This window comes from Ornithodoros turicata, chromosome 4 (assembly GCF_037126465.1).
Source record: "Ornithodoros turicata isolate Travis chromosome 4, ASM3712646v1, whole genome shotgun sequence".
In the NCBI taxonomy this organism is placed as follows: domain Eukaryota; kingdom Metazoa; phylum Arthropoda; class Arachnida; order Ixodida; family Argasidae; genus Ornithodoros; species Ornithodoros turicata.
In genome coordinates, this window is record NC_088204.1 from 13,786,169 (window position 1) to 13,795,869 (window position 9,701).

At 44.2% G+C, this 9,701-nt stretch overlaps 1 long non-coding RNA gene across 1 annotated transcript; it reads right to left on the reverse strand.

Moving 5' to 3' along the window:
• Positions 1–7,130: 7,130 nt before the first annotated feature.
• LOC135392730 (uncharacterized) lies at positions 7,131–8,807 on the reverse strand. The gene is made up of 2 exons (XR_010422201.1): positions 8,336–8,807; positions 7,131–7,384 (listed from the first exon to the last, which is right to left on the reverse strand). It is a non-coding gene; the product is annotated as an uncharacterized LOC135392730 (long non-coding RNA).
• Between the last annotated feature and the right edge of the window lie 894 nt (positions 8,808–9,701).

Sequence of the window (9,701 nt, forward strand, 5' to 3'; positions counted from 1 at the left end):
AAAGCTCTTCTGACATTTCTGGACACCATCGGACTTCGATCGTTATTGTGAAGGGGCTCGTTATTTTATTCCCCCCATTCCATCCAGCAATGGGGTAGAGTATCGCCTGTGGCGATGAAACTCCCCACTCTCCATGGTCGAAAATAAAGTAGTTGTTGAAGATAAGAAGGCTAAAATAAGGCAGCTAAGAGCTACATGCACTTGTGCAACCAACGGCAGTGCATCGTTGAGGCATTTTTCGCACGGAATACGCGAACCAAGGGCGCCCCGGCCGTACTATTCTGACCACCGAGAGCCGCCAAAGATGACGGCGGCGGCTCAGCGCAGCTCGCGCATGCGTCGCACGTCCAACTGGAAAAGGTGCTGTATTTTATTATTTCCGTCGCTGATAAAGTGGTGCACAAGAAACTTGAGCAAAAACTCCAACATATTTTACGTAATGATGGAGGTATTAGGTGGATGTCTGATTACTTGTCTGATAAGGAAGAATTCGTGCACTTCGCTGGCTCCAGTTCTACACGAGCTCCGGTTAGCTCCGGAGTCCCACAGGGATCTGTGTTGGGACCAGCATTCTTTCTTCTCTATATGAACGATATCTGTGAATCGGTGTCGCACTTACCAGTATGTATCAGACTATACGCTGATGACTGTGTTGTTTATTGTCGAGTCAGTGATGAAAATGATCATATTATACTTGCACATGCTCTAGAGAAAATTAATGAATAGTGCGACATGTGGCAGATGTCAATCAATCCCCGAGAAAATCATTGTTATGTTAATGTTACTCAAAAGGAAACCTCTTATTCACAGTTACAGTCTCGGAAAAATTCCACTTAGGAGAGTTGAACAGGTTAAATACCTAGAGATAATCATTCAGTCAGATTTATCATGGAATCACGTTGTGAACAAGTCCAGTAAGGAACTGTGGTATTTAGGACGAAATTTAAGGTTCCTAACATGTGAAACGAAATTGAGTTTATATAAATTCCTTGTGCGGCCTGTACTCGACTATGGGTCTGTTATTTGACATCCCTTCACTAAAGAGGAATTATAACAAGTTAACGAGGGTTCACAATCAAGCACTGAGATTTGTGTTTAACAGTTACGGCACTTCTATTACAACAATACAGCAAAGAGGAAACTTGGGCAACATCCAAGACAGATTCAGGACGGAGAGACTCCAAGTTCTTGTACCAAATAATGCGTGGAATATATAACATCGACATAGATTCTTAAACACGGTTTCGCGAACTTCGTCCTACAGGAAGCTTTCATAGTACCCCTTTCCAAGAACCATTCGCACGCGTAGATTGTTTCAAGCATTCGTTTTTTCCACGCACTATTCGCGATTGGAATTCGTTGCCACAGGCCATACATAATGTAACAAAATTACAGCAGTTTGTAGACGGGATCATTTGAGTCTGACCAAATGTTTCACACTTTTCTATTTGTATGCATGTGCTTGCATGTGTGTCTATATTTAAAAAAAAATTCTGAGTACTATTTTAAGTGAAATGTTGTGTCCCGCCCTACTTGAACCCTTTGTGGGGTTTGTAGTATATCCAAATAAATAAATAAATTCAGACTTGCAGAATGCACATCTTGTGGTACAACGATGACACATCACTTGATTATTTCTATAAAAAAATATTTTAAACAAAAATCACGACTGAACCAAGACACACGTCACGTTCAATATCACTGCATTTATCTTCGCCACATCCCCATCATCCTAAAAAAGACAAAGAATTTGGATTACCCTGCATTGCACCTCTGCAATATTCAACGCGACGGTTTACCACAGAACGATATAGAGCCGCATAGAAGACGACGAGTTTCTTTTTACGATCCAACACCTTGTTTACAAGCTGGCCACTTTCTTTTGCAGTTCTTAATAACGGGGCACTGTTAGAATACCCTCGAACCCGTCGGACTCGCTTAACCGGGAACGCCTCATACAATAGTCTTCCTAATCAGTTCGCTTCCGACGTTCCAGGCGCTATTGTGTGCATGGAAGACCAAGATAAGACTAATAGGGACAGCAAGCCGAGGCACAACGAAGTAAAAGAGAGGATCGCGACGACAGAGAGGTTGCCCGTTTTAGCCCATAGGATCCCTGAAAAGAATATATTGCATTGGGTAGCTATGCAGGACGACGTTATTCCTGGTTCTAATAAAGGATGGGTAATTGTAGTAGAGGATGTTGAGAGAAAGAGGAGAAGAACGTAAATCTAACGGTACAGGTTGACGAGGGTGAATACGCAGAATGGCGTTGTGCTGTCGAGGATTATTCAGTGACTATATAAGGACATCAGCAAGCAGCACAACATCCTGGCCCAATATTGGACAGATATTGGCAATACTGGCCCAATATTGGACCGATATTGGCAATACTTTCCCAATATTACACCGATATTGGACCGATATTGGCAATACTGGCCCTATATTGGCCCAATATTGGGCAAAGATGTTCTGTCGTTTTTAGAGTCGTCTGCGCGAATACAACGGCAATCTACGGTCACTGTTCCTCCCATGCTGACGTTACGCACTATACTCGTCAGCAACATACACCGTTGGAGATAAGGAGTAGCAATAGTGCGCCAGGAGAAATACTCCAGCGCCACCACGCAGCGTGGTGGTGGTGGTGGTGGCGCGAAAACCGGCTTATTGTTTTTAGCCTCACTTATGTGGGCAGCGTAGTGTCGTGTAGCCATTCTTAACAGCCAATACGGAAGCAGAGTGAGTATGATTACATTATCTGGCGGAGGAGCGAGCGTGACCTCTCTGTGTCTAGCCATCCTATCTGCGACGCAGTAATATTTTGGGAGCCCACTGACTAGGTTTATTTCCTTCTTAAGTTGAACACGACTATAATCGTCTTCTTCTGTATGTTGGCGCCACTTGTGTGTGGTGAAATGAAAATGAAGCGCACACAGGAGAAAATGGCGGCTTTTGAGCAAGATGGCAATAGAAAATGCATAGAGTGAGAGAGTGAGATGTTGCTTGATTTTGAATTTTTCTTATACTGGTTCATAATGGTCGGAAAAAATTCAAACGAAACTTCAGACAAATGGCTACCAGTGTGCAAAGTTTGGGGTTGGCTAAACTCAGTCTTCTATTTTTATGACACGATCAAAATGTGCAACGTTTGCTAGACTAACCCTGTATGCCGCTCTCAGAGCATTTTTTTTATGAAAGAAACTACGAATAAAAAAAAACTTGTACATTCAATTTTTATTTTTATGGTGCGCATGAACAACCGTAGTCTGAATAATGGTGCACCGCATTATACTATACCTTATCATATTATAGGAAATTAGGAATTATACTAAGTCATGCACGTGATATACTGCAGCTTTCAACCTAATCGCTAGCAGCATTAACGATGTCAAGTTCTACCTCTGCAGCATATATTTTCACGTCGTCTTAGTGAAAATCCATTCCTCATCCTTCATCACGATTGCTTACGTACACAAATACGGGAATGTGGAGATGCAGTGCGCTGTTGATTTCATGGAACACAACAGCCGATGAGCGAAAAAAGATATGGACGTGTCAGTATTTCAAACTACTGTAACTCAGCCAAAGTACGAACATGGGACGTGCCCTCGATGCACGGCCTCGATGTTAGAGCACAAGGTTGCCAGCAGTGTTGAGGAAAAAACGTTGCGTAGCGCGAACAGGAAGGTGAAAATGCATTATTCTTCCAAGAAAGGCGTTTTCTTTGTATTCGTTGCTTGTCTTTAACGTCAGACATTGGCCATTTTTCAGGATTTCGGCTGCTTGCGTGCGTGCGTGCGTACGTGGGCGCAAGCTGGCGAAGAAGAAAATTGCGACGTATCGGTGGGCGTATAGGTAGCGGGTGCGATTGGGGATATATTTTGTAGAAAGGGCGGGAAGGAGGTTTACAATACCTTTATGACCACCATCATTCTTCTTTTTACCCCTCTGAGCATCGATGCACTTCGAAAATCACTGACTGAAACATGCGTAGGTTGCCCGCATTATTCTAAGACAGGAAATTGCTCATTACCTTGCTAAGGGGGGGGGGGGGGGGCACGTAGCAGACCGCTGACCTTTCGCAGTTCATTGTTTAAGTATATACAGTTGTTCTTGAATTATTTATTTTTGTTCTTTTCTAATCCCTCTAGCTAGCAGCTGAGAGACGCAGAAGGTAGTCTTCTATTTTTACTTAATTATTAGAAGAATTATGGTTCTTTTCAACAACTTCAGTAGTCATCATAGTATCGATATCTTTGCTCATACTCGAATGTTTCTGACCACACTTACAGAGGTTACTCAGGGCCGACTTATTTCATGATTATCAGCGTTTGCTCTTGTTGCTACTTATTTTTGTATGCCACAAACTCTGTGTATGCCTGAAAGTACTGTGTATGCTGCGTATATTGAATATTGTTGTTCGCCGTCTTTTGTTTCTATTTTTTTTTTCTTTCTTTGGCATCTTTTTTTTCTGGTTTGATTGTTCTTGGTGATTAAGAGTGCACTGTTATCCAGGCCTTTATCGGCTGTTCACAGGCACCTAAAAGTAAATAAATCGAAATTGAAATTGAATTGAAATTATCTAAACAAGTAAAAGTAGAAAACTACATTCTGTGTCTGTCGGCTGTTAGATAGATTAGAAAAGAACAAATTGGATAAATAATGGAAGAAATATTGTAAAACTGAAACATGAAAACAGACAAACAAAGGAGTAAAGTTCTAAAGGAGGAGTGCTAAGCCCTTCTTTACTACTTTGTTAATCTTTTTACCCGTGAGACCTGAGCTTGCCGCTGGTCATATTACAACACTTAGTTCGTTTTTTTCTGTGCTGTATTGTATATTTTTGTTATTATATGTTTATTGTGTCGTAGCTCCTGAGTCTTTTTATTTCGTGACCTTCAAAAAATCCTTGCTCAGTGTATAGGCATTGACGGGCTCAACATTCTGAAGTAGATGATGAAAAAGAGACGGAAAAAACTTACATAGATATCATTTGCTTTGTGGTCGCTCTCATAAGACATTAGGTACACACCATGGCTGTTTGAGCTCAGATATTACAATTTAAATATTTTCGCAAATTTTCGGTGACTGTGGCGCTCTGTTATCTTGTGAAGGGTGGACGGAGGTCTCTCTATAGAATTCCGTGATTTGTAGGGGGGATATTTTAAAGGAACTACACAAAATATTTTTACATTAATATCCAGCCCATTAGAGTTGAATGGCTGAGGAATCTTTTTCTCCTTCTTCTTCCTCTCAAAAGATGGCATGCTGGCTACGTAGTGCCGGAACACTAGCCCGCCATAGGAACACGCTGGAACGACTTCTTTCTCTTTCGTCCCGCAAGAAAAGCCTTTGATTTTTAATCTCTGTGCTATACGGAATATACCATATGCCAAAAAGTTTTGCACTTGGACTGATTCATATGGCTCCTAGATTATTTTTTTTTTTTGTGCTTCGATGAATTTGTGTGACACCAGGATTGATTTTTTTTTTTACCTGGGTTGTTTTACATGGCAGAGATTAGAAACATGGCAATTGGATGAAACAAATGGCATGAAACTAAATAAATTATGAATTGGGAACATAAATTGAACGACATAAACCAGTAGAACTTCATCTCTGCTGTCACTTTTACTCCTATACACAAACTGTATTTGGAGGAGAGCGCGTTGTGTAAAACATCACTCAATAGCCCCTTCAGCTCATGAAACTATAACAAGAAGGCTGCAAGTTTGCGGTAACAACGTTAAACTGTCCGGGCTCTCAGTGCAGAGATAATATAGACGTTCATTGTTAGTGGGCCCCCTTTGACCAAAGCGAACATTGCAGTGATCAGATTAACGGTCCTACGGGAACCGACCAGCGGCCAGCTTTGTCATCCAAGTTGCGAGGTCGAGACCCGCATTGTAGCAACTGAGCTCGATATTCACAACTAAAGTGCCTTAGATATCCGTTCTGACGGTAGAGAAGTTAAGAGACGTGTGCAGTATGCAGACGTCCCCAATGCAGTCTGCTCCATTCCAAATGGGTCCAAAATAGCCCTCCATACCAACGAATATAGGTACTTTCCCCGCAACGGTAAGCTGACATCTCAGCGATACCTTAATTTCATGGAACCATTTAGATCACGTGTTCTCGCCGTGTGGTTCGGAATGTATTCACAGACACACATTTATCCATCTCTACAATCGACGTTTAAGAGTAAGAAAGCGTACAATAGCGAGGTCATCCTGAAGACAGAGGCGGTACGTTCGAACAATACCAGCTGCGCTGTCTGAGGTTTTTCTTGGATTTTGATGTACATTTTCCAAACGGCCCAGGTTCCTATGAAGTCAGCCCTTGACGTATACCGACACCCTCCCCTTTGTCTTCCACTCATTCCTCCAGACCGTATATGTATACATTGTCTGTAATCACGGTTGAGTCGCTAAAAAAAGAGAAGAAAGAAAAGACAAAAAGATAGTAAGCAAACGAGCTGGTGGCAGATATCCATAACGAAAACCGGAGACTATAGAAAAATAAACAACAACTTTATTTGCGACCTTGGAGAATGGGGAGTTTCATCGCCACAGGCGATACTCTACCCCATTGCTGGATGGAATGGGGGGAATAAAATAACGAGCCCCTTCACAATAACGATCGAAGTCCGATGGTGTCCAGAAATGTCAGCGTTGCTGGGCTGGATTGGGCCAGGGACCAAGCAATTTCGATAGGGAGAAAGGGCGAGAGTCCAGCTGACGAAGAGACTCGGAGAGAGTTAATACAAGTATTTTTTTGCCCCTTAGTCTCGGGGTTTCGTTATGGAAAAAAAGATAACCTGAAATACTGCAATAGACGATTTTAAAAAGATGCGCGTGGCGCAAAACAGCATGGGAACTTTCAGGGACACTGCCCTGTCGTCTGCTTCGGTTATGGACAGTTTACCCCGGCTGACGATGCTGCTGTGCACACCGGGAATGTTGTTGTTCTTCTACCTCCGCCTCTGGCCGTCGAGAAATGTTCTAAGGCGCTCTAAGTTCCCATGACCCCTTGCGTGCCACAGGGTGCGATTGCTTTTCTAAAAAGGTCTATGTCTTTCAATATTACCTGAAGTGAATAGACGTAAAATAGAAGCAGACGACCACACTCAGTAAGCCATACAGGTGGCACGTTTAGTACGATGAGGAGGTATACACGCGTAGCTGCCAGGAAGTGTGCTCTCCACACGGGGATCAGCGTCGCCGTCGCCACATCGGATGACGACCGAACCTAGAGCGTGATATTCTGTGTGTCACGTGACGGCGCTGTGCTGGGACGCAGATCTGCTTCCGTGTGTCGCATCGGTGATTATCGTCGCACACATCGGGCTTGTGTTGCCTGTATACGGCGCACTGTTTACCGGCTCCTATTTGCGGGGTGCACAAGAGAAGTTACTGTAAACGACGTGGTAACAGTTCGCGCATACGTACCATGTACGCGTACATATCATATACACTACAAAAATACGAAGAAGGTAAAAACGTAATAGGGTTCCCATCGCACAGCCCCGTTTTCGTCCTGTTTTCGCTCGTTCATTGTAAATACAGGGTGATTTTTTTTTTATTCGATACAATTTTTTTGTATTAAAGAATGAGAGCAGAGCAGATGCGGTTTTATCAGGTGGGTCAAACCACATACGGTTAGGCGAACATTCTCTCTATGTATGTATAGACTGAAATGCATTCATTTCTTTCTATTAAGAAGTTTTCGGGGAAATGTAAGACAACAGAATTGGAACCAGTCATTGAAATCACCCTCATAATTACTGTGCACGTGCACATATACTCGTACTGTGTACCATTCACCAAATTTTGCTATGCAAATGATCCGAAACCGAAACCAAGCGCACCAAGAGCACAAGCAGCAGCAGCACTCTCAAATCTCAATTATAAAAAAAAATTGCCTCGAATTAAGAAAGACGGTCTGTATAACACTTTTCCTGTCAAATGTTACGCAACGTTAACAATAGACGACTTCAGTAAGTCCCAGTGAGCTTAGCTCCGCTTGGAACCTTGGGAACTTGCTTATCAGAGAGAAGGAGAAGGGCTCCAAACTGTTTCGAGTTCTCCTCTCTCGGCCCACCGTCCACCAAGTGTCAAGGTCAGCGAAAACGAAACGGGTCTGTTCTCTCTTCCGCGTGACAATAATCTCCCAGGACGCAACAGGTACGCAAGGAGCACTGGGATTTCCTGAAATCATCTATTATGAGTGTGTTGATTTGTCTTAAGCCCTCCTTCTCGTAATGACGCCAAGGCATATTATGTGTAAGGATACGAAGAACCGATTACCGCGCTCCCGTATTAACTTCATACCTTACCTACAACCTTGCAAATGCGACAGCACAATGGCACAACATCCATCGGAGTCACAGCCATTTCTCCCTTCAAACATGGGCGAATGAAGCATTGCAAGCACGAGTAACGTTTCTTCGTCTCCAGTAGTAACAGCCTCCTGTACACATTGTAATACTCGTTGGCGTCAGTGCTGACCACTACAAAGCTCAGGCCGAACATCAGGCCGTAAAATACGTAAGACGGTCCCATAACTTCTTTTAACCGATCCCAGCTGGTCTACTACGACGCAAGCTGTGTTCTTGTCGTGTTGCGACGATCCTCTCGCTTTGGGTGCTGTAACTTAGGTACGGGGGTAAGGTAAGGACGAGTTACTTCCTGAAAGTCAGACGTGTACCTGGCCCTTGTTCAACGCAGAGGACAAAACGTGGCTTCCAGTCGAAAGAAACTGTTTCCCCCAACAATAACGGTGATGGCGACAGCGATTGCGATCGCATACTGCTGCAGCGCCATCTAGGCTAGATGCCCTTTTCTCTGCTGATGTCGGTGGCCACTCTGTGCACTTACGCAAGTTGATGTTGACTAGAAGGAAGCTATCAGAGACTGTCGATCTCATTAGACAGGAGTGGAAACGCATCAGTGTTGGAGTGGTCAGTAAGAAGAGCAAGTTGCTCTTATCTTTGCTCCATGTAAAATACCCACAGTGTATTCACAGGAGCAACATCCGCAAGGAATTTTCAAGCAGAAGAAAAAGCCGCTCACGGCGCAGATGTTCCGCCGAGAGTTACGTTGTGCGTTAGTACACTGCCGGAATATCGGGAGTGGCGCACAGCGCACTTAGCAGACGATACCTGCGTCTTTTCCTGCCGTCTGCTACGGAATATCTTGTTTCTCCACAGCAGGGCATTCCCCACGGTTAGCAGCGCCTATGGTAACAAACCCTGGTCGCTCAAACGACGTGACGTAGTCATTAAGAGTCCACCAATCACCATCGTGTTCGGTGGCCGTAGCTATGGAGACGAGTCGCCGTCAGCCGCATGGGCAGCCACTGGTAGCCGCAGAAAGCCCGTGTTTGAAATCGTCTGCAGCGATTGGCTGAAGCAGACTACATTCCGACTACATATCTGTCTGTCTGTTTTGCCTGGATTTTCGGCACAGTTCCCTTAGAAGTCGGCCCAGGACGCACATTACCCGGGGCGTCAGTCGTGACGTTGCCCACATCTGTGAGGCCGACAACGGGGAGCCCTTGCACCACCACCACCACCACCACCACCACCGCCACCACCGCCCTGTATTTTCCTCATACCCTTTAAGACAAATGTCGGCACAGTTCGCCAGCTGTAGGACTCGAATCCACGTCTTCTGGATTGCCGGTCCAGGGCTCTACCAATT